We start from the raw sequence: 27326 nt of genomic DNA, 5'->3' as shown, positions 1-27326 counted from the left end.
TCTCACTCACACATTTCTGTCTCTTCATCTGTCATTATCTATTTGTCTATCTCTTGCTTCCTCTCTGTCAGTCTGTCTATGTCTTTCTCTCTTCCTGTGACTTTCCATCTGACTGTCTGTTTTTAACTTAGGTTTTACACGCACACACACACACACACACACACACCATACATAAGTCACATGAACTTCTCATGTGAACAATCATGTGATTGACATTTTGCTGCCATGAGTCATTCTTTTTGACATATTGACACATTGTTCATAGAATGTCACATTGAGTTATTTGAGGTCACATAGAGTCCCACAGCATCACATGGTTTTTAAACAGCCCTCACCTAATGACAGAGGGGGAAAAAAAACATACAGGCATATGAAATGTACCACATGTCACTTTTTCTGCATCCCCTTACCTGTAATGCTCTAGTCATTATTCATCGTGATAAATTGTATTTAATTATTCAGAAACTACAATGATAAGTGTGTAGTGACCAGCAAGAGGAATACAAATCTGACCAAAAGGCCAGATCCTGGGGTTTTAAAAGGTCAAATAAGTGAAAAAGAATGTGTATAAAACCATATAAATGTTTCCTAATGCAAAATCTGATTATTAAATGATTCCAATTATGCATTTTCAACTTTAGTTCTGAAAGCCGAGCAGTACCAGGCTCTAGCCAAAATCATCTAATGTACTTTAAAAAAATAATAAAAAATGTTGGAGGGTAAAGAGGTGAAAGAAAAATGTTTAAAGACTAGACTTCTGAAATATGAATATAAAACAGAAAGGTGATTTAGGGGAGCGGTTACATTCTCTCCAGCTCTTATTTTCATACATTTATATTTTATTAATTAATTTCGCACATTTTTTTCTTCTCTTTTATTTTAAGTGTCTCACAAATGAGGAAAAGGGGAGTACAGGGAGAGGCAAGCTTTCCTGGTACAAAGCATCACAGAACAAAAATCACTATAGGAACCAAAGTTTACAAAAACCCTGACAGTAAAATTTTTTACATTCTATTCCACATTGAATCCCCATTTACTATTGTAAGAATTTTCACTCTTCTAGGAAGAAGAAGCTACTGATGTAGGGGTGGTCATATTTGTTCCAAAGATGTTCAGTAGGGTTGAGGTCAGGGTTCTATCAAAGGCCAAGATCTTCTAGTTCAAGCCATGTGAAGCATATGTTTATGTAGCTGGCCTCGTGCACAGGAGCATCGTCATGCTGGAACAGGTTTGGGCATTTTAGTTTATTAAATGGAAACATGCTTCCACACCTAAAGACATCCTATACAACTTTGTGGTAACAGTTTGGTGAAGAACTAAACATGCAATTTATAATTGATCATCAAAACACACACATGCTTATAAAAGCACGCACACAAAAACTTACACTCTCATGCACACAGATACACACAGACACACACACACACATTGACATGCATACACAAATACAAATAAGGACACACACACATTTATAGATGTCTTTATACGTTTTTGTCAATTTATTTTTTTCTCGTCTATTTAAAAAATGTTCTACAAGACTACAAGTGAACTACAAGTGAACTTTCATTTCTTTTGAATTCACCGTGGTTTTAGTGTGAAACATGAGGAACATTTGGGCTTTGCTATGCTTTAGGTAAACCCTGACATCCTGGAATGTAAGAATTTGTTTTCCATTCTAACACATTGAGCTCGAATTTATTCAAAAGATTCAAAATATTCTTATTTAATCTAAAAACGTAATTTGATTTGCCTTTGTGAATTAGAACCTGCACGACTGCACAACAAAAATAATCTCACCCACACGAAGACCAAGGAGCTATTAAAAGGGGAATTTATAACTCCTCGTCTGTCAGGCATGTAATTTGGTTTCAATGAGACCAGGCGGAGGTGGGACTTGGGGATAGCATGAGGTTGAATGGGCGGATGAGTCGGTGGTTATTTCTGACGCAGTCTGGCTGGATGGAGAAATCACATGGATGTAAGAGTGTGAATGATACAAAGATTGAATAACAAATCGCGAGCGTGTGATCATTCATGATATGTGATGACAAGTGGTGCATCCTGAAGATGATGACGGTGAGGTATATATATATATATATATATATATATATATATATATATATATATATATATATATATATATATATATATATATATATATGGAGGTGGATGGAGGTGTGGTATAATAGGGAAAGTGACGACAGCTTCAGAGTATCTATTTACAGTTTTATTCAAATCCAATTTACAGCATGCAGAATAAATCTGAAGACAAATAACACACAGCGAGAGTGAAACTAGCACTGATGATTTGTTGCACCTGCAGTGTGTTAGTTAAAGATGATGGCTGTCCTGGGTAAAAACAAGATACGTATTTAGGGAGGTTGTAGCTTAGTAGTTAATGCATTGGACTTTGGATCTAAAAGTTGTGAGGTCAAATCCAAGCCACAAGCTGCAACTCCTGGGCCCCTGAGAATGGCCCTTAACCCCGTAGCTGCTCAGAATGGGGAAATGTAAGTCGCTCTGGATAAAACGGCATATGGTATAAATGAAATAAAAGCTTTCATGATTTACTGCTGTGTATCAATGAATTTACTATTTTGTCTCCACTGTTTTATTTATTTTTTAATCAATGGATACCACTGACCCACATAAGTCCTGAATGAAAGAGTGAGATGTGAACAGTCTGTTTTATCATGGAAAATATAAGGGAATTAGACAAGGAATTTCACTTACTCTTTGTTAAAGTGCTTTTTAAACAGCATCTCATCACACGCATTAACAAGAGAAGATTTGGATTCAATTGTGTTTATTTAAAGAGAATGCAGGTCAAGGGGAAGTGGTAGCTCAGTGGTTAACAGAGGTGGGAAGTAACACGGTACAAATACTTCGTTATTGTACTTAAGTAGATTTTTCTGATATAATAGTATAATATAATAAGATATACAGTGAGGAAAATAAGTATTTGAACACCCTGCTATTTTGCAAGTTCTCCCATTAGAAATCATGGAGGGGTCTGAAATTGTCATTGTAGGTGCATGTCCACTGTGAGAGACATAATCTAAAAAAAAATCCAGAAATCACAATATATGATTTTTTAACTATTTATTTGTATGATACAGCTGCAAATAAGTATTTGAACAGGTGAGAAAGTCAATGTTAATATTTGGTACAGGAGCCTTTGTTTGCAATTACAGAGGTCAAACGTTTCCTGTAGTTTTTCACCAGGTTTGCACACACTGCAGGAGGGATTTTGGCCCACTCCTTCACACAGTTCTTATCTAGATCAGTCAGGTTTCTGGCCTGTCGCTGAGAAACACGGAGTTTGAGCTCCCTCCAAAGATTCTCTATTGGGTTTAGGTCTGGAGACTGGCTAGGCCACGCCAGAACCTTGATATGCTTCTTACAGAGCCACTCCTTGGTTATCCTGGCTGTGTGCTTCGGGTCATTGTCATGTTGGAAGACCCAGCCTCGACCCATCTTCAATGCTCTAACTGAGGGAAGGAGGTTGTTCCCCAAAATCTCGCAATACATGGCCCCGGTCATCCTCTTCTTAATACAGTGCAGTCGCCCTGTCCCATGTGCAGAAAAACACCCCCAAAGCATGATGCTACCACCCCCATGCTTCACAGTAGGGATGGTGTTCTTGGGATGGTACTCATCATTCTTCTTCCTCCAAACAAGTTTAGTGGAATTATGACCCCAAAGTTCTATTTTGGTCTCATCTGACCACATGACTTTCTCCCATGACTTCTCTGGATCATCCAAATGGTCATTGGCAAACTTAAGACGTGCCTGGACATGTGCTGGTTTAAGCAGGGGAACCTTCCGTGCCATGCATGATTTCAAACCATGACGGCTTAGTGTATTACCAACAGTAACCTTGGAAACGGTGGTCCCAGCTCTTTTCAGGTCCAGCTCCTCCCGTGTAGTTCTGGGCTGATTTCTCACCTTCCTTGGGATCATTGAGACCCCACGAGGTGAGATCTTGCATGGAGCCCCAGTCCGAAGGAGTTTGACAGTCATGTTTAGCTTCTTCCATTTTCTAATGATTGCTCCAACAGTGGACCTTTTTTCACAGCTCTTTGGTCTTGGCCATGTTAGTAGTTGGATTCTTACTGATTGTATGGGGTGGACAGGTGTATTTTTGCAGCTAACGACCTCAAACAGGTGCATCTAATTTAGGATAATAAATGTAGTGGAGGTGGACATTTTAAAGGCAGACTAACAGGTCTTTGAGGGTCAGAATTCTAGCTGATAGACAGGTGTTCAAATACTTATTTGCAGCTGTATCATACAAAAAAATAGTTTAAAAATCATATATTGTGATTTCTGGATTTTTTTTTAGATTATGTCTCTCACAGTGGACATGCACCTACGATGACAATTTCAGACCCCTCCATGATTTCTAAGTGGGAGAACTTGCAAAATAGCAGGATGTTCAAATACTTATTTTCTTCACTGTAAGTAATTTATTATTTATTATATTATTAAACATTTTACTTTCCATTTTTTACACAAATATATGTACTTTCTACTTCTAAAATCTTCAAAACAGGCTTGTTACTTTAGTTTTAATCTATTTAGTGACTTTTTTTTTTTTTTTTTTTTATTCAGTCCATCAACCTATTTTCAATCTACCACTGGTGTATCATTTCCTGGCTCTCACACACCACAGACATAGGATAGTGTAAAAGCTAACAATGTGCAGGCAGAAGGCACCAAGAAGTTTGGGGTAGATGAGACAGAGGGAGTCCGTGATGTAAATCTAAGAACAGAGACATTCCTGATAAATGATCATCATCTTTTCTCTGCTTGTGTTCTATATGGTGGTTGTTCAGCCTGGATACATTCATTAGGTAATTTAAAATTCAGTTTGTATTAATATATTAATTAGGGCTGTCAAAATGCTAATTTCTTTTAACAACACTAATTTTATGAATGCATGATTAATGAAGTGTGTATTTCTGTTTGACCATTTTTACTAAAAATATTTACGACGTCCTTTCTTTACTCAGATATAATAAATAAATAAACTAAAATAATTTTTAATCAGTAAACATTTGCTTTACTGATTCACCAAGTCTCAGTTCAGCAGCAAAATCCACCATGATGCGAACAATGAACCCTCTGGGGTCGACAAACACGCTGACACTTTCTTGTGCCATTTTTTCCTTATAACGCCGAAATGAACTTAATCGTTGAATCTTTAATGATCGTGCAGATAAAAGCAATACATCAAATCTGTAATGGGTCTACATTTATTTGTATACACTCATCATAACAACAAAATGCTGTGCTTTTTTCAATAGAGAAACCAGACACCGGGCGCTCTCTGCCATCTCTGTCATCGCTCTTCACAGACAAAAAAAAACCCAACCTGAATCTCAGTGAGTACTCACCTAACAGACATAACAAATATATGTATAGAAAGCTCGGAATGTCTACTTTTAAATAAATTCACATCGAAAACAAATATTCCCTGTTATGTAATCCATATAAAACTTAGAAGAGGTACAGTTTCTCTGGTATCACCTCATTAACCATCCGTGTAGAAACAAAGCAAAAGTTTTGTTTGGTGTCCTGATCATTTACGTAATTTAAAACACCATAATTACTTTAAAACATTTTCAAGAATATTTTGTCTTCATGCTCTATAATGATTATGGTTTTACTAAAAATAAACATACATTTGCATAAAGCATTAATATTTGTCTATTGCCATGTTGATTAGAGCAGTGGTCCCCAACCTTTTTTTTTGCGCCACGGACCAGTTTAATGTCGGACAATATTTTCACGGACCGGCCTTTAAGGTGTGGCAGATAAATACAACAAAATAAAATAACACGTCCGGCATAAAAACTGGTATTTTCTAATTATAATAAAAATCATGAATCCACTGTGTTGTTTTTTGTTCATTTTGCTAGCTCGGGGGTTTGAATTTAGCGGAAATGTTTTATGTGTTAGCGGCCGGAGCAGCCCCTTTAAGAAGGTAGCAGATGTAGGTAAGACATGTGACCAAGGCATTCGTTTAATTATTTTTATAATTATGTTGCAAATAATCACGAGTTAACTCACGACAATCGTGCGATTAATTACGATTAAATTTTTAACTGACAGACCTAATAGTAATATGATGTGAGGTTCAGTTACCAGTGTGACACTAAAGTTATTATTATTGGTTACTTTTTACCTAAGTACATGTCAAAGCCCAAACTTCTTTACTTTAATTTAAGTAAAAGAGGATAGTCAGTACTTCAACTTTTACGAGAGTATTTTAAAATATAAGTAGCTGTACTTCGACTTGAGTGAAGGATGTGTGTACTTTTGCCACCTCTGGTGATAAGGCTTTGAATTACTAACCGGAAGGTCAGATATTTAAGCCCTAGTATTGCCAAGTTGCAATTTTTGGGCCCTTGATCAAGGCCCTTACCCTTCTGTGCTCCAGGGGTGCTGTATTATACATACTAACCCCAGCTTCCTAACAAGCTGGGATATGCAAAGAAAGAATTTCAATGTGCTCTAATGTACATGTGACAAGTGAAATGCTCCTTGGATAAGAAACGCTTTTATAAAAGGTTAAATATTGTTAATATCAAGGTGACACAGTGGATTCAAAGTTTGGGCTTCTTTCAGAACCTGGTCTGTAATATAAAGCCCAAACACAACATCTTAGTTGCAAATTTAAAGTCCTGTTTTTGTTCCAGGAGATGGTGTTGGACAGAGTGAACACAGGTGGCTATGAAGCAGTCTGGACAGAGTAGAACATTGGCAGTAATTAGTGCAAACAAAGAACTGACAAACCAGAGCAGAACAAACGTTTTCAACATTAACAGAGGCACAGTGTGACAAACAAATAATCTAAAGACAAATACAAAGACCAAAGAGGGGCAAGGTGGGCAAAGGGTGACAATGTGATATATCATTGAAGCCGGGTGAGACACAGAGGAGAATGATGAGATAGGATAAGGCACATACTGCAAGGTGAGACAGAGCAGGGCTAGATGAGACAGCGTGAGATGTCAGAGCAAACAGGTTCAAGCAGGATTTGTCAAAGTGAGAAAGGAAGAGACAAGTTTGTGTTAGGTGAGAAAAGATAAAGAAAGGTGAGACAGAGCAGGCCAAGGCAAAACATGCTTAAACTAAGAGTTTGTCAATGTGACAAAGAATGAGGCAAGTTTGTTAGAATATTTTAGTTTTGATATCTCTGATATCTCAGCTGCCACTCTTGGGCCCTTGAGCAAGGCCCTTAACCCTCTATGCTCCGGGGGTCCCTTACGAGGGAAAGATCAAGGTCCGTGACGTCGGAGTGACGTAGGGCCGCCTTCCCGTGGGCTCACCACCTGCAGGAGGGACCGTAAGGGACGGTGCTGTGAGGATTGGGCAGCAGTCGAAGGCGGGGGCCTGCTTAGACTGCTGCCCCCGCGACCCGAATTACGGATAAGCGGGAGAAAATGAAATGGAAAAAAAAAAATATCTCTTTTTGCCACCCTTTAAACAGTAGCTCAGTGGTTAAGGGTTACTGATCGGAAGGTCTGCAGTTCAAGCCCCAGTATGACCAAGCTGCCACTCTTGGGCCTCTTGAGCAAGGTCCTTATGCCTATGTGCTCAGCTGAGCCCAGCTTCCTGCTTCGCTGGGATATGCAAAGAAATTATTTTAGGGCAGTGGTGGTTAAGGCCCTAGGTTACTGATCATAAAGTCAGTGTATTCTAGCCCTAGTATTAACAAGCTGCCCCTGTTGGGCCCTTGAGCAAGTCACTTAACCACATGTGCTCTAAGGGCGCTGTATCATTGCTGACCATAGCTCCAAGATAAAATAGCAGGGATATGCAAAGAAAAGATTTTGACTCTGCTTTAATGTATTCTCTTCTCGTTAGGCAGGACAAGATAAAGCAAGATGAGACAGAGCAGGCCAGGGTCAAGCAGGGTTTGTCAACATCATAAAGAATGAGGCAAGTTTGCATTAAGTGAGACAAGATGAAGCAAGGTGAGACAGAGAAGGGCAACTTACTGGAAGACAAGTTTAAGAAAGGGTGTGTCAAAGTTAGAAATGAAAGTTAGATGAGAAGATGAGACTAGGTGAAGTAGGGTAGTGAGCAAAGTGAGAGCTTGTGGGACATGGTGTGAAGATAAATGAGACAAGGTAGGGCATATGTGAATAATGTGAAGGTGAATTACATGCAAATCTTTTGCAGAGTCTGAAGTCCAGCAATAACCTGCAAAACCTGACCTGAATGTGTATAACTATTCTTTTGAAAAATATTGATATATCTGCTGGAATTAAGTCCCAAACCGAAAACTTCCTAAAAGCACTGGATCTGCTACATTATAAGCATGTGACTTAGGCTAAAATCTTATAAGAACCATGGTTAAACAATTGCAAGGCATGTGCAAAGTCACATTCAGCTACCATACAGAACTTGCTAACCTCTAGGTTTTCGGCCAGAGACACAGACACACACACACACACACACACACACACACACACACACACACACACACACATATATATCACACTCACAGGAAATGCTTGCTCTGCCCAACAACTTGCCCACTCTTCTGTGTATTAATCACACACACTTTTTGTGCTAATTAACTGTGGGGGCTTCAACACACTGTGATCTTATAATCCACTGAGCAAATGGATCAAATAAGAGGGCGAATGAGAAGAGTATGGCTGTAATGAATATTGTGTTAGGAATATATTAGACACGGCAGAGCATTATCTGCCCCCCCACCCAACTTTCTTTAACACTTACACAAAGGGTTAGAGGTCAAAACAAAGAACGTGTCCATAATAGAATGACCCAGAGAACCAAAGCTAGTGTGGGCATCAAAGGTTTGCCACCTTACTCCACTTCAAAGACAGGTGATGTCTATTGTGCGTGCCTGTGGATTTGTATCATCTCTGCTGCTTCGCAAACATTGTCCCACCTCAGATATTTAGCATGTGAAAAAGACTCACCCTTGTTCTGCCTCTGCACCTAATGACAATGTTTTAATGAGATTTAAAATCCCTAAGGTTTGGATTGTGCCATAGCCTTCAACACCCACTTGGCATGTCCCCTTTAGACAAACAATAAAAGCTCCTGGTTTTGATGTTAGAAAATCGTTCTATTACTTTAGCATTTGAATTAATAATTGGATATTGGATACTGAACAAACCGATAAAAACACACACTACACGCTAAGATTTGATTGTCCTGTGATTCAGATATCCAATTTTGGAGATCAAAATGCTCCAGTTATTTTCTTGGTTTGTATAAATGTGTAGTTTCAAATTAAGATTTTAGCTTTGAGTTTTAAGTCAAACAACAATTCTGTAAGTAACTAGACAAAATAATGTAAGAAATGTTAGCATGTTGTAATAGGTAATTAGCATTAATTAATTCAGTAGCAGATATATTAATATCTCGTAGACCTTTTGCACCATCAAGTCATTTAGCAAGCAATGTAGAACTCTAAACTTTGCTTCCTAGAGCTCTTAGTTGACAGAAACAGAAGTGGATGTTTTAACAGTGTGTGCAATTTGACCAATCCACCCAGCTGAAGTGAAAAAAAAAACACATGAAGGACACTGCTAACTAGTGTGTACGTATACATGTGTGAAAGAGTATGGGAGTGTATGGGAGACACAACAGCAGTTGTCAGTGGTCTGTATTTGGCATCCAACCAGGGAAACCGAAAAAGCTATACACCTGCCAGTGATGGCCTCTCCTGAATCATGGTGATTACCTGTTTTTGACATCTTGAATCCACAAAGCAATGTTATTATTAAAATAATCCACTGGTCAAATGAGGTAACAAGCCATGTGGCTTTCAGTACTCTTTCCCATAACTTCATGGTGTGACTGATCAACTTTATTCCCCTGTAGTTACTGCAGGTCTGCACATCTCCCTTATTCTTAAAGATCGGTACCAGCACACTCCTTCTCCATTCCTCAGGCATCCTCTCACCTTCAAAATCTTGCTACACAATCTGGTGTACAAAAACTCCACTGCCATCTCTACCAAACAGCTCCATCTGCTTCTACCAATATGTCATCTGGCCCTACCGACTTTCCAATTTTCATCCTCTTAATCGCTGCTCTCACTTCCTCCTTACTAATCCTATCCACTTCCTGCTTCACCATCTTCACACTATCAAACCTTCTCTCTCATCTTCATCATTCATCAACCTCCCTCCATCTTCTCAACACACTCTCCTCACCAATCAACACATTTCCATCTCCATCCTTTCAGTCCCTCTGCCTGGCCAATACAAAAAGTTTTTTCCTTTTTTAGTGTAACTTATCATACAGCTCTTTATATGCCTTTTCCTTTGCTTTAGTCACATCCCTCTTCACCTGCTGACACATCTTCTTGTACCCCTGCCTACTTTTCTCATCACTCTGTCAAACATGATTCTGTTTCGCCAACCTCTTTCTCCTTATGCTTCCCTGTCCTTCTTCATTTCACCACCACGTCTCTTTGTCTTCCTTTCTATTTCCAGATGTCACATCAAGTACACAGCACAATCTCACCAAAACTGAGCCCCTGTTTGACCTCTTCCCTGAATCTCACACCACAGTCTTCCTCATTTAGTTTTCACCATCTTGGTATTTTTTCAGTCTTTACTCTCCTCCTCTTCTTCTTCACCTCCAAAGCCACCCTTAAGACCACCATCTGATGCTGTCTAGCTACATTCTCCCCTGCCTTACAGTCTCCAATCTCTTTCAGGTTAAGGATCTCCTGCATAGCACATAGTCCACCTGTGTGCACCTTCCTCCACTCTTATACGCCACCCTATGATCCTCCTTCTTAAAATAAGTATTTACCTCTGCCATTTCCATCCTTTTAGCAAAATCTACCACCATCTGCCCTTCTACATTCCTCTCCTTAAGACCATACCTACCCATCACCTCCTCGTAACCCCTGTTCCCTTCACCAACATTACAATTGACATCTGCCCCAATCACCAGTCTTCCATTCCTAGGTAAACCTTCTACCACTTCATCTAATTCACTCCAGAATTTTTCCTTCTCCTCCATCTCAAAACCAACTTGCAGAGTGTAGGCATTGATAACATTTTATCATCACCCCTTCAACTTCCAGCTTCATGTTAATCACCCTATCAGAAACTCTCTTCACCTCCACTACACTCTTACTGTACTTTTCCTTCAGAATCACCCCTACACCATTTCTCTTTCCATGATAGAACAGTTTAAACCCCCCTCAAATATTCCTTGTCTTAATTCTTTTTCCACTTGGTCTCCTGAACACACAACATATCTATGTTTCTCTTTCTTGCCGATGAGCTCTGCTGCCAAGTCCCCAAGATACAGGGTAAAAATGTGATTGTTGAAGCTGAATGGGAACACAATAACTAATGATCATAAAAAAATGCTCTGACTTACTAAAACATTAGATGAATTTGCAATTAGAAAAAATAAACCCAGGCACATATGAATGTATATGGAAACACAATGACTAACAGATTTATTACAAGAAGAGTCACATAAAAGAATAATTATCAGTATGGGGTAGTATACTAATTTAATGAAGCAATTTACAGAACCATGATGAATTAACTTTATATTACTTATACAGTAAATGTGGCATCAAGCATGTAGACGAGTGCCTGTTTACAAGTGGAGAGCGGAGCTGGACAAAACAAGTGGTATGAAGCACAACTATATAGCAAATAAATGTGCACCATCTGGACGTGTTTCAATGTCTGGCAAGAGACAAGAGCAAAAATTGGGCTTTAAAACATCGAAAACATAGAAGAATTTTAACGTGTTGCATTTGCTGCAATATTTGCATACAGTGCAAAAATTATAATATTATTAAAGTTATTATTATTATTATTTTCGGATCGCTATTGTCATCATAAGATCGAAAAAATCGTAAATCAAACCATCATAACTTGAAGTACATCTGTACATGAAGGACAAAGTGACAGCCATGCTTGCTGTGCTCATTTGTTGACAAAACACTTAATCGAGTGGACACCATAATTCTTAAAGTGGCATGGTAAGCAAATCATGTACTAATCCCACACCATAGCTTCAGGGTCCCTGGTTACATTTTTGAGTTGGGATTACTGTATTTGTGGGAGCTTTATATGCTCTGCATGTCTGCATTGGTTTCCTCAAGTTTAGGAGTTGATGAGCTAAAATTAAACTAGAAGTCTATATTTTTCTAGACTTTATGAAGCCAGCACCTGGAGCCTAAAACCTGGAACAGATCCTGATGTGACACTATGCTTTACTCCGAATGTTTTGCAATGCTAGGCTTCTTAACAACCTCGTGATTGGTCAATAGAGCCTATGAATGCTTAAAATAGACTAAAATTAAAATGTAGAAGTCCATGAATAAGACGTATCACTTATTTCTTGCCAGAAGCATGAGAAACAGTGTAAAATAGGTCTATTATGCACATCTTGTGACTGTCATTTTTATTATTGCTTATGTAAACTGCTTTCCAGCTTGTCCTTTTGTTTTAAAATCAATGAGCACTGATTAGGCAGGGCATGCTGCACAATGCTTCTGATCCACACTGGGTAATTATTCTAATCACAATTCTACAGACAAGCTTGCTTTTCTTTGCACACTGCAACTCTGAGATATGGTCAGATTGCTGCATGACAGCTCATTCCCTCAAATACCTGTCCTGATAACAACTGAAACCTGTTTCATTTGACAGTTGCAAATGTGATCCAGGGATTTTACACCTGGTTATTTTCTGTGCTTGATCGCTTTGCATGCCAGTATTTGAACTATTCCCTGCCTTCAAACTTTAAAGGTCATGTATATAATTAATGCGATCTTCAGTGGCATCCACAATGTCCACATTCTGTAATGAGATTATAAATTTAGTCTTTTCATCAATATTTCCACATTACTATAATTACCCATATTGCATTTCAATTCAAACAGATCAGCTTCTAATGCTTTGCTTTTTAGAAAACCAATTTTTTTCTGTAATTGCTTTTGCAATTAGGGACTTCGGAGCCCAAAATCTGCTCTCTGGACTATTTTTACATGGGATTTCTCCCTGGCGACCTCAAACTTTGCTGGAAATTGATAAGTGATAAAAGAACATCTTGCCCTTTACCAATTGTGTTTGAGATGTCAGTGCAGTGGACAACATCTTACATCTGGCAGCCATAATAAAAATACAGCACCACTCAAAATAATGGAATTCCATTTAATGTCTTTTAGAATGGAGGTTTCTTTAAGAGTCATGCCTCTACATGGGCATTTGACAGCATCTTTTACCAGAAGGAACTAAGAACTAAGACAGGCTACAATCCTTAAGGTACAAAATTTAAATGTTGAAGGTGAACAATATTAGTTTAGGACCTATTAATAGATGTTTTAGGATGACTGAATGGACATTCGATGCCACTCAGATAAGGACGGTTTCCCTTTTGAGACTGGTTCTTCTCAAGGTTTGTTCCTTATGCCACCTCAGGGAGTTTTTCTTAGCTACAGTCACCACTGGCTTGCTCATTATGGGCAAACTTAAACAATTATAAGGAACAAACGTATAGGCTCTAAATGTATACATTATTTTATACAACTTTACATCCCTTTATCTCTGTAAAGCTGCTTTGGGACAATGTCCATTGTTGAAAGTGCTGTATAAATAAAAGTAAATTGAATTAATGTCAGTAGCCAAATGTCCAGCTGTTATATCAAAACTCTTTAACACTGCTGTTAAAGGATCTGCCTCTGCAAAGACAATAAAACACAGCATTTCTAATGACATGTAAATACCTTGTAACCATAGTAACTATGAAAAAGATATCAGGTCATTCCAGCAGTGGGCTCGGAAGTAAAATAAAAAATTTATTTTTTAAATCCGCAATAATTGTGACCTTTAGAAGCAGAGCGTGGTATTCCAGTATTGCCTAAGGTGACTGAACACCAGGCAAGGAAGTAATCAAAAATGAACCACGCTATTCCTTTTGTTCTTTTTTTCACTCTCTCAGCAGTAAGTTAGCAGTGGAAGTCACGCCCTTTAGATGTGGCAGTTCCACACACAGCGGGTGCTGCCAGGTTGGAAGCTTTTTTTTTTTTTTTTTTTTTTTTTTTACCAGAGAAGGAAATGAAAAGAACTTACATAAAGTAGAAGTTCTATGGACAAGTAATAACTGGAACTTAACAAGATATCTTTTTAATTAGCTCTTTTTTAATTTTTAAGCAAAGTTTGAGAAGTTATGGTATGATTAAGTGGGTGCTTCATTCTGTCACCATCTATCCTTAAATTCAATCATCCATTCATTCATTTATCCATCCATCCATCCATCCATCCATTCAACCATTGATCCAGTCATCCATCCATCCATCCATTCATCCATCCATCCATCCATCCATCCATTCATCCATCCATCCATCCATCCATCCATCCATCCATCCATCCATCAATTCATTAATTTATCTATCCATCCATCAATTTATCCATCTATCTATTCATTCAACCCCCCCAGCCATCCAATCATCCATTCTTCCATCCATCACCCCTCCACCCACCCACTTTAGAACTTCTAAAACACTTTTTTTTTAATAAACAAAACAGCACTCCAGATATACATTTCTATCCCAATTGAGCATGACTTACAATACAAAAAACTCTTTGAGGCACACATGGAATAAACCATGAAAAGAACCTTGCTCAAACAGAATTTAATCTTTTGGTAAATGCTAGTGGTGAAAACATCAACCCTTTAGAACAGACCTCTTGCAATGTTTTTTCTAAATATTGGAAGAAGAAATCTGTGGTTGTGAAGGTCTATATGTTTTTGCATTGACTCTTAAGAGTACTGCAAAGATTAACTTGAACAAACAGAGAGAGAGAGAAATAAAGAGAAAGATCCAAGCACTCCACAGAGCAAAGCACAGGCTTGGAGGCTTCAAAGCTGCTCTCATCTCTCCCACTCTTCCACTCCTGCCTAAGGGCCCATTGTCACCAAGCTGCCATCCATTCACATGCAAACACACCTGATTAACTAGCCAAGAATCTCTCTAGCCTGAAATCGCTTGCTGACGTCAGCAGCCAAGGATTTGTATATACATGCAGTCCACACACACCCCACACTTACCACCCACCACTCCAATACACACATTCCAAACCAAAGTGTTCAACATTTTCTACTTTGTTTCATTAAAACAAAAAGCAGAAATCTGTTAGTTACATAGGAATTTATTACCACCTTTTTAATCCGACTGCAGGCATAATAGGGTATGTCTCTATCAGCTTTGCACATCTGGATCCTTATTTACAGCATTTCTCTAAAACCCTAATGATACAGCTGAGCAGTTGAGGGATATACAGTGAGGAAAATAAGTATTTGAACACCCTGCTATTTTGCAAGTTCTCCCACTTAGAAATCATGGAGGGGTCTGAAATTGTCATCGTAGGTGCATGTCCACTGTGAGAGACATAATCTAAAAAAAAAAAATCCAGAAATCACAATATATGATTTTTAAACTATTTATTTGTATGATACAGCTGCAAATAAGTATTTGAACACCTGTCTATCAGCTAGAATTCTGACCCTCAAAGACCTGTTAGTCCGCCTTTAAAATGTCCACCTCCACTACATTTATTATCCTAAATTAAATGCACCTGTTTGAGGTCGGTAGCTGCATAAAGACACCTGTCCACCCCATACAATCAGTAAGAATCCAACTACTAACATGGCCAAGACCAAAGAGCTGTCCAAAGACACTAGAGACAAAATTGTACACCTCCACAAGGCTGAAAAAGGGCTACGGGGAAATTGCCAAGCAGCTTGGTGAAAAAAGGTCCACTGTTGGAGCAATCATTAGAAAATGGAAGAAGCTAAACATGACTGTCAGTCTCCCTCGGACTGGGGCTCCATGCAAGATCTCACCTCGTGGGGTCTCAATGATCCTGAGGAAGGTGAGAAATCAGCCCAGAACTACACGGGAGGAGCTGGTCAATGACCTGAAAAGAGCTGGGACCACAGTTTCCAAGGTTACTGTTGGTAATACACTAAGACGTCATGGTTTGAAATCATGCAGGGCACGGAAGGTTCCCCTGCTTAAACCAGCACATGTCCAGGCACGTCTTAAGTTTACCAATGACCATTTGGATGATCCAGAGGAGTCATGGGAGAAAGTCATGTGGTCAGATGAGACCAAAATGGAACTTTTGGGTCATAATTCCACTAAACGTGTTTGGAGGAAGAAGAATGATGAGTACCATCCCAAGAACACCATCCCTACTGTGAAGCATGGGGGTGGTAGCATCATGCTTTGGCGGTGTTTTTCTGCACATGGGACAGGGCGACTGCACTGTATTAAGGAGAGGATGACCAGGGCCATGTATTGCAAGATTTTGGGGAACAACCTCCTTCCCTCAGTTAGAGCATTGAAGATGGGTCGAGGGTGGGTCTTCCAACATGACAATGACCCGAAGCACACAGCCAGGATAACTAAGGAGTGGCTCTGTAAGAAGCATATCAAGGTTCTGGCGTGGCCTAGCCAGTCTCCAGACCTAAACCCAATAGAGAATCTTTGGAGGGAGCTCAAACTCCGTGTTTCAAAGCGACAGGCCGGAAACCTGACTGATCTAGAGAAGATCTGTGTGGAGGAGTGGGCCAAAATCCCTCCTGCAGTGTGTGCAAACCTGGTGAAAATCTACAGGAAACGTTTGACCTCTGTAATTGCAAACAAAGGCTACTGTATCAAATATTAACATTGACTTTCTCAGGTGTTCAAATACTTATTTGCAGCTGTATCATACAAATAAATAGTTAAAAAATCATACATTGTGATTTCTGGATTTTTTTTTTTAGATTATGTCTCTCACAGTGGACATGCACCTACGATGACAATTTCAGACCCCTCCTTGATTTCTAAGTGGGAGAACTTGCTAAATAGCAGGGTGTTCAAATACTTATTTTCCTCACTGTAAGCCCTTGTTGAAGGGTCCAGACATGATGTAATGACCTACTGATCAGCAGTCTTTGCCATTCTTCTTAAAAAAGGCCTTGTTCTACCTCTATCAAGATTAAATTTAGACAACAACACACTGACTAACAGACATATGACAATAACTGCCTCAGGCCAAGGAAAATTTAAATAAATGGATGGCAAGTGACAGAAACTGTAACAAAACCAACCATCAAGTGATCATAGGCTTTATTTTGAACACTAATTCCTAAAATGGCATGGTAGGCAATCAGGTATTTTTTCCAGACCACAGTCAGTGCTCCAGGGTTCCTCAAATACATATGTATGTAACTCTGGTTCCCTGAGAAAAGAAGATGCTGCATCAACAATGCTTTGGGAACACTTCCGCATTACCTATGCTCTAAATCACATATCACGACCAGGACGCTAAAATAGTGCATGGAGTGAAGCCAGCACTAGCTTCTTCACTGCGGGGCCACCAGGAGGAGATGGACTCCATCCCGGGAAACTCTCTCCAGAACTTCCTGGAAGCAGCAAATTGGGGGTAGAGGCTTACAGGGGTAGCCTCAGCCACACCTGAGCCAAGGCGTCCAGCCCCAGAGGGAACTACATGGTCTACATGAGCCCTGCCGAATCTCTCCCAGATCTGCTCCTCCAATGAGGTTGGAGCTGTTATTCCCCAGGTCTCAACCCCTGTCTTGTTTGCTGCTTCGTTTAGGTGGCATGGGGTGTATGCTGCTCTCAAGGAGAGCCCTTGGACCCACAGGAGGATCTGACATGCCAGCCTGTACAGGGGCCGTGAACGCAGACCCCCCTGGTGGTTATTTTTATGAGACCACCAAGGTGTTGGAGGTTCGGTAAGAAAATGCTTCAGTGCTAGAAGCACGGCAAGCATCTCTAGGCAATTAATGTGCCACAGTAGATGGGGCCCCTCCCATAGACCTTGGGTGGAGAGGCCACTCATTTTTACTTGCCACTCCCAGTTAAAGTGCAGATTAAAAACTTATCTTTTTAGCAAAGAGTACCCATAACACACATCACAGATCATAACCTTGTGTTCCAGTACATCTGAAGATTGTGAACCTTTAAAGAAGTAGATGCCGACCCCGCAAATATCCCGAACCATATGGAGACGTACCAATGACAATTGTATCCCTCTTCTTGTGGAGTTTGGACACTGGACCTCCTTGAGTGTTTAAAGGCTCTGGCATGGAGAAGCTGGTGTTGGATCTATGATGATCACAAATGTTGATTTTATGAGTTGCTAAATAGCTCCTTGTTTTATAACCACAAATGACTGTATAAGAATGTAGAAAGAACATTACTTATAATCTTACATTCCAGTGCTCATGTTAGTTATTACTCTTGAGTGTTCTGTATTGTTTAAAGATTTATGATCACACTCTTGATGTCACCCAAATGAGGATGGGTTCCAATTTTAAGTCTGGTTCCTCTAAAGGTTTCTTCCTCATAACATCTAAGGAAGTTTTTCCTTGCCACAGTAGCCATGGCTGCTCATCAGGGATTAATGTACACCATTCACCTTAACTCTTAAATTTCTGTAAAGCTGCTTTGAGACAATGTATGTTGTGAAAAGCGCTATAGAAATAAACTTGACTTGACTTGACTCAAGACCACTTCCCACTCTGTGAGGGATGCATCCGTCGTAAGCGTTAGGCGATGACCAGGAACTCCCAACACGGGGCCCTTGGATAGGAACCCGGGTATTTCTAAACATCTAGGCTATGAAGGGCTCACAGCTTGACCTTGAAATTATGGAGTTAGAACCCTTGGGTCCACCACTGAAGTGGTCTCATGTGCAGGAGGGCAAGTGGAATCCCATTGGACGCTGCTGCCATAAGCCTGAGCAGTCTCTGGAACTGCTTAAAAGTGAGTGACTGCCCTTCTCTGATCCTCCTGACAGCCATAAGGATGGACACAATGTGGGCAGGAGATAGCTGCGCATGCATAAAGGTCTATGACAAACCAGTCTTTGGGTCTGATTTAAGACACAACCTGCTTGAGGGTGCATCATTTTGAAAAAAAAAGACTCAACACAGAGATGATGGAAGCTGTCGAGCGGAGCGGCAAAGGTTTCTCACAATAGCAGCTTGAACAGCCTCGATATTCTCTTGTGTTCCGTGCCATGCAAACACCAACTGGGGACTTATTTTTTAAGGCTAAACCCATTTATTTAAAATTTGGCAGATGGGACACAATCATAATGTCCTAACTGGTACCATTCTTATAAAAGGCTTTAACATTGTTGTGCACCACTCCACTGATCTATTATAACTAATAGCAAATAATTTCTATACTCATCAATTCTGCGTTCACAATGGTTTCCAAAAATTGCAAACACCTGACGGTTGCCAACTGCTAGTTCCAAAAGTTCCCCTTTCCACCACCCTATACTTGCAAAAACAGTAATTTCAAGATTGTCTACTATTTACGTTGATTTGACATCAGTTGAGAAGACCATATCGAGTTTACAGCAGTAGCAGGCATTTACAAGAGGCATTTAAGTCAAACTGGGATTTTTTAAGTATAAAAATGGATGCTGGCATGGCATTACTAAACAGTAGTAAGTGGCTAGTGTGTCCTATTACTGATAGGTGGAGCACATGTTGTGGGCCAGTTCAGACACTGTTAATGAAGATGGCAGACAACATTGTTAGTGCATGCATTTAATATTGTGTGATTAAGTTTCGTATAAACGAAGGCATAAAACCTGCAGATATCAACAGAAGACCTCAAGCACAGTACGACGATGAGATGCCTAGACACAGAAAGACATTTGAATGGTGTAAACATTTTAAAAATGGCCATATGTCCGTCAGTCCGTTCCCTGATGACAAAGTGAAGCAGGCTGTTCTAAGATGGTTTTGGTAAACTGACAAATCTTTTTCTGCCGAATATTTCTAGGCGTTATTTAAACCCTGGGATAAGTGTATAAATGTAGCAGGGCAGTATGTCAAAAAAAAAAAAATGCAGTTTCCACTCCTTGAAATTTGTTTTTTCATTTTATTAAACACCCCTCATATTTTTGTTTTCCCTAGCCTGGGGTTGGAATTTCCAAGTAACTAGTTTCACCCAAATGCAGTATTGAGACACCTGAACTTTCCTGCTGTAACCAGGTTGACTTGGCATGACAAAGGAGTAGAGGATCCAATTGCTGGCTTTATTAAAGAGAATAGTCAAACAAAAAGGTAATCCAAAGAAACAGGCAATGGTCAGGGCAGGCAGCAAACAATCACAAACAAGGTAAAGAGTCTGAGGTCAAAAACGTGGACACTAGAACAAGGAAACATGAGACATAGAACATGGCATGGCAAAACATGAAAACATAGCCTGGCATAGACAAAACATAGAACCCGTGGCATAGTCAATACACAGCAATGTAAGTGAGGGTATGTGTCCCTTTTAAAGCCCTCCTGCTTTGAACTTTGAGGAGTCTGCAACTGGTTCCCAGGCAGGGGCTGCTGGGAAATGCAGTCCAATAGGACACAATCTTGGTGGTCATGGCGCACTTTGGTGGAAAGTGGGAGGAATGGCATTTTCAGCTGTGAGTCCCAAAAGCGGTGGTGAAGGCTAACAGGTTAACATGTTTTTGTTCACTTGAACTTGGAAATCCAAACCTGTTCCTGATAGATATCTAATTTATGGCATTTGGCAGATGCCCTTATCCAGAGAGACTTACATTTATCGTATTTAGTCAACTCTGCAGATATGGGGTTAAGGGTCTTGCTCAGGGGGCCAGGAGGGGCATCTTGGTGTGACTGGAATTTGAACTCAGCTACCACATCTTAATCCTACTAAACACCGTTGGGTTGAATTGGAACACTGACTGCACCCCAGGCTTCCTTACCTCACCTACAGCTTATGCAATACTTGACACCCTTGTGGCTGATAAACAAAAGTGTCCACAAGCACACTCCAATTATAAGCACAATTTTTGACTAAACATGGAATACGACCCACAAAAGCACATACCATACTTATGACCAGCTGCCCTCAAAACTTTTGCCAATATATTGTATTAAAGAGCTTGTTTTTTTACCCCTCAAGTCAAGCTATGAGAACATCTCTTTTCCCCCAACATCCCTGAATCCCCCAGAGTGATATCAATTTACATTCTACCTCTTTTTCATCAAAGGCCATTTTTCTGACATGTGTTTATATGACAGACAGGTATTGAAGACCATTCTCACTGCAGCAGCAGATTCCACAGTCCGAGGATAATGAGGCTTTTGGATGGCCGAGCAGGTGTAGAGGGTATACAGCTATCAAGCAGAAAGACATGAGAGCTCTTGTGCTCTACAGAGGGATGCTGAGGTCCACCCACGGTACAGGAGGAGACTGACAAGACACACTAATAAGTTCATGAAGGGGTGGGAGAGATTGAAAGAGAACCGGTAGAGCTGATGAGGGATAGAGATGGATGCACAGTGTGTTCTATTCGCGATATAGGAAAAAGTGCCTCTGGGGGGGAAAAAAGAGCGAAATTACCTTTACATTTCCACGTGTTTCATTTATTTTCATTCATCTGACACAAAGAGAGGCAGTTTAGGGTTATCGGAAGTCCATGGATTCAAGCGCCAATCATTATGAGAACAAATCCCACAAGGGGGAAAAGACTGCAGCTTTCATCATGCATATTGAGACACTGTACTGCAGTTTTGGGGCTTTAATGTACATGTGACAAATACCTTTAAGATATTTCAAACAGTTTTCAAATTTCAAATCCCAGCACCATTAAGCTGCCACTGCTGGCCCTTGATCATGTCCCTTAACTGCTCAGTTGTAAGTCGCTCTGGATAAGAGTGTCTGCCAAATGGCATAAATATAAATGTGAATTTAGTGGGAGAGTGTCTCATATACATATCTCATTTCTGAATTAAAATTGACTATGACTAGTGATCCGAAGGCAACTTTAAAAAGAATCAAGCTCACTTCAGTGGCATGGAAAATCCAGGTGATCATGCCCATATCCTGGAGACTAATTGTACAAGCTGAGTCATCTAAGTCATCGTTTAACATGTAGTGGTTGCCCAGAGCACTGGCCTTCACAGTAATTCTGCAGCTGAATGCCTCTTATTACAGAATTGTATCACTTTTAGGTGCCAAGGTAAAGTATGTGATAACCATAAAGACTGATGAAACTCACATATTGAATATTCAGTGTGCTCTTTTGACAACTTCCACAGCATTTGATACTGTTTAAATTCGAAAGGATAACAAATTATTTTTTAGTTTGCGAATTTCCTAGTTAGAAATTGGCTAGTATTTGTTCACCCTGGACTTGGTGGGTCTCGACAAGTGGTTCTCAGGTCAAAAACCACTTGATGGCTCACGTTTCTTTGCGTGACTGTAACTAGAAACAGGGAGGCTTGTTGAATGCTTTTGATCAGGCTACTGATTGCTGGTCAACATACCTCTTGGAGCTTGAAACAGGATAAATGTTTACCCAGTGACTGGTCCTGACAAGAGTGATGACGGGCCTCCGTCCCACATACTACTTTAAACTCAATTACAAGTAAGGAGCAAAAGAACAGTGGCAAGACGAAATAACCCAGAGCTGATGGCAAGGAGGCGTGGCATCCAGACAAGACATGGCTGGAGCTTGATTAGAGTGGCGGCTGCTCACTGTCTTCATGCCAGGCATTGGTTATAAAAGGTCCCTGGGGAGACAGTGAGGTGGAGAACCTTTGGTCCTGGATTAATGCTGACTCTTTCGCATGCTGACTGAGACTCAAATAGAGCCAGCTTGCCTTTCGGGACTTTAGATGCTCTTTCTTCCACTCCAGCCACACTCCACTACCCTTTTCTCCTCACCTGAACACTCTTTTCCCCCTTTTAAATAAACCAGGAGGGAACCCCCGATTTTCAGTTTCCGGTGTCTCTGTTCGGGCGGATGAAGCAATGAGACACAATCAAATTGGAAATGCCATGCAATGTGATTAATCATAATCCATTTTCCAGACACACGGGAGTAAACAAAACAATACATTAGGTAAAAGCCAATTAATATTGCCTGGGCTGTGAATAGTGATTCTACCAGCCACCTTTTAGTGTTTTTCTTCCATGTGTGAAAGAAAGAATTGAGAGTAAGCACTATAGCTAGCAACCATCACGCAATGTACAGAAAATGTTTCCTGGTGATGTTTTATTCACATGCCTCTGCAACACACCCATTCCTTGACATGGCCAGGTTTCGAGTTTCAGTCTAGCATGTTTTAAGGCTTGGATTTAACTGATATTTTTTACCTGGAACTGCCGTTTCTGTGGCAGATACATGGTCAAAACTGGCACAGGCAAAGAATGTGCACAGAAACTACTGTGTGTCAGTGTCATAAGAGATGCTCTAGGCCTTCATGAGATTGGTTTTCAAATAAACATGGCCAGAAACTCTGGGAAGTGCTGAATGTTACAGAAGAAGGTCAACCTCTTAAAAAGTTTAGAACTATACAGAAGCTTCAGAAAAGCATAGCTGTGTGTTCTGCACATTGAAAGACGACTGACTCACCAGCCTACGTATTTTAACTGGTCTTAATTTCTGATTAATTTACAATAGTCAGGAACAGTCACAAAAACTCGCTTACTCATGAGCATAAATGCATGTATGCATAGGCATGTATTTTAAAGAAGCAAATTGGGATGACTGCTTGCATAAAGAAAGTATTTCTGAAAGAAAAGACATGTTAACCATCAATCTCTGACAACCAAATGCACAAATTAGCATAGAAGTGTTAAGTGCTTGATGGAAAATAATGTTGGCATGTGTCAAAACATTTATAATTTTTGGCAGGACTGCAAACATTGCATAGTCCTGCAGTGGTGCAAAATCAGTTGGTCCTTATATGGCTTTTAAAACCAGTTCCTCAGGGTGTGAGCTTGCAGCAGTGACTGAAAAATTCTAGTTATTATCTATTTATTTTTTTTATATCTGTTTTATGAAAAACTCTGAATTGCTTCTCTGTTTTTTTTTTTTTTCTGACTCTTTAATAAAGTTCAGCCTTTCCTTGCGAGACTGGTGTGACGCACATAGCCGAGGTGATGTCGCCTGTTGTTGCCGTGGTTACTGAGGGATTCCTCAGCATGCTGGACGGAAAGACCATATAAGGTAAAACACACAGGGAAAGAAAGAAAGAGTGAGAAAGAGAAAGAGAGAGAGAGAGAGAGAGAGAGAGAGAGAGAGAGAGAGAGAGAGAGAGAGAGAGAGAGAGAGAGAGAAGAGAGAAGTATAACCTGCACACTGCAGATACTGCAGATATATTCGAATTTGAAATAATGTGTTTACACACCCACACACTGCAGAGAAAAACGCCTATACAGGTGATTCCCAGTAAACCTTTACATGATGCATGAGAAAATCAGAAAGAGAAAAAAGAGAACAAGTATGGGAAATGGCACATTAGTGACTGTTGCTCTTTTTTTGTAAAATTGCACTTGTCGCAGAGTGAGAGTGTGTGTTCATGTGTGTGATGAATAAAAGGGAAAAAAAGTGAAGCAACAAAACGTGCCATATCAAATTTTAACAGTTATGTCGAAACCGTTTTTTAACACTTTTGTTTATCATTTAATACAAAATGATATATATTATATATATATATATATATATATATATATATATATATATATATATATATATATATATATATATATATATATATATATATATAATTTTTTTATTTACATTATTATTTTTCTTAAAAATTCAACAAACATACCCCATAATGACATGGTAAAAGAAGTTTGTTTGAAATTTTTGAACATTTATTATCAACAAAATCTATGGTAGTATTGTAAAGTGTTCACTTCTTGGTAAAAAAAATCACATGGCAGCTTGTCTGGAGTTTGCCAAAAAGCACCAGAAGGATTTTCAGACCATAAAAAAAGATTCAACTCTTTGGCCTGAATGCCAAGCGTCATGTCTGTAAGAAACCTGGAATTTATCCTCTCCTGGCCAATACAGTCCCTACAGTGAAGCATGGTGGTGGCAGCATTATGCTTTGGGGATTTTATATATATATATATATATATATATATATATATATATATATATATATATATATATATATATATATATATATATATATATATATATATATATATATATAAAACGCACACAATAATGTCATTATAGGTTATTGTTTGTAGACTATTAAGGAAAATAAAGAATTAAATCTATTTTGAAATAAGGCTGTAACATAACAACATAACTTTGAGTCGATACGTTTGTATACTCCTGACCATCACACTCATAATATTTTGAATACCATAATATTTAGTATGACTGTAAGTTGTTGCCAAAAAGTCTGAAGCACACAGTTAATATCTTTTACACTACAATTTTCCTTCTCTGGATTTAACCAGCCCAAACATGTTTCAACATGATGATGCCTTTGTGCACAAAGTGAGCACTATAAACACCTGATGTGTGAAGGCTGGAGTAGAAGAACTGAAGGGATCTTCACCACGGACACCTTTGGGATGAACTGGAACACTTAGTGCACCCCAGACCTCCTCACACTCCTGCATTCCTGACCTTACTAATCATCTAGTAGCTGAATGATCATAAATCCCCTCAGCAATGTTAGAAAATATAGTGGAAAGCCTTCCCAGAAAACTTGACGTTAATACAAAATTAATTTGTAAAAATAGTATATTGGGAATCAACTGTATGAATGGTGGTCAATTGTCTATGAATCTTTAGCTATAAAGTGTATAAACTGCATTGCAATGCCAGTTAATTCAGTGGGTAACATAAATCAAGATATTAATTGATGTTAATATCAAAATATTTTTTGACTGATGTTTTTAAGTTCTTATATTTTCCCAAAAGCTGACTGTCCACAGATTAGACACTATGCACAAAGTGTGTAAAACCACATCATTTCTATATGCCTCTCCGCATTAAAGTAAATAACAGTGTTGCCTTCAAAAAATACCCAACCATTTACATTTATATGTGTGCCATTTAGCAGATACGCTTGTCCAGAGTGACGTACAAAAGTGCTTTGAGTCTCTGGCAATGAATAAATCTACACTGGTACGCTAGATTACAAACTTAAGATAAATTTTGACTCCCTAGTGTCATCACTAAAAGCATTGTGCTGAATATAATGAAAGTCTGAGAACACTCATTATGGTACCCTCTCATATACCCTCTTTCACATGAGTAATTTTGTTCCTCCCTGCCCAAAGGAGCAGATTCCAGTTCTGATGCTGGGTAGGTTGCCATTCTACAACCCTGCCCAAATCTTATAATGGAATGACCCCAGTTTCTCCTCTATTCTTTTGAAAATGGGTTGAAGTTACAACAAAGCAGCATGCAACAGCACGTATGGATGTGCCATACTGGAGGAGCTGGATTACCTGTGTAATCTAACTGGGTGGTTGGTACTGCCTCATGCTACAAGGTAATGACAAAGACTCTAACAGAAAAACAAAACTCAAGGTAATTTAGTCAGAAGATTTAGTAATTGCCTTTGCAATGCACCTGTTGTAACTTTCTTTTGCATAAAAGCAGGTGAAATCTGATTTACAATCACTTTTGCTTCCTAACTGGACAGATTGATATCCCTGAAGTTTAATCACTATTATGCCATGGATTTCAAACGTAGGTCTTCTTGAAAAGTCCATCTTGAATATGCCTTGTATGTTTATCTGCAACGAAATCAACATCTCCTCTGTCAACCATTATGGAATGAAAAAACATCTATCAAATCCACACATATATTTGAGCTCGTGCAGTTTGCTACAAATGTGGTTTGCGAGCTCTGACTAGTGCGCTCTCTAACTATCCAATCAAAGGATGTTATAAAGCTATTATTAAACATATGCTAGAAGGCCCCAGAGTAATAACTCACAATCTGATTGGTTTTAGCAACAGCTTCAAGCAACATGAATTTTACGATGCAGGTACACGCACTGTTTATTGTAAAGGCCTCATTTAATTTAATTTGACCCTGGCAACATGTGATGTGATGGCTGTTTTCTTATTGGATAGAAACTCTAATATAAACAGACGCTTTTAGACGCAGCATAATCAAGAGAAATGCTATGAAATGAAGAGAATAGACTATTGGGAATAATTTAATACATATTCATTAACAAAAATATATTCAAATGTAAGTCAATGATCACAATTTGATTCTGATTCATACCTGTCAACATTTGGGTATCAAAATCTGGGAGACCTCTTGGGTGGGAGGGGAATAATGTGCAGATTTAAGGAATTTCTCAAGATAAGAAATAAGAAATGTAATTGTTCTGTCCTACGATTTAAACTGTATAAATTGTTTTAAACTGAATATAGAATTATTTTGCCAGAGCACCACCTGACACCACCTGACCACTTTCATTTCTACTACTGCTTGATTCAACTTCACCTGCA

The sequence above is a fragment of the Silurus aristotelis genome, assembly GCF_946808225.1.
Source record: "Silurus aristotelis genome assembly, chromosome: 7".
In the NCBI taxonomy this organism is placed as follows: Eukaryota; Metazoa; Chordata; class Actinopteri; order Siluriformes; family Siluridae; genus Silurus; species Silurus aristotelis.
This window is presented reverse-complemented; position numbering follows the sequence as displayed.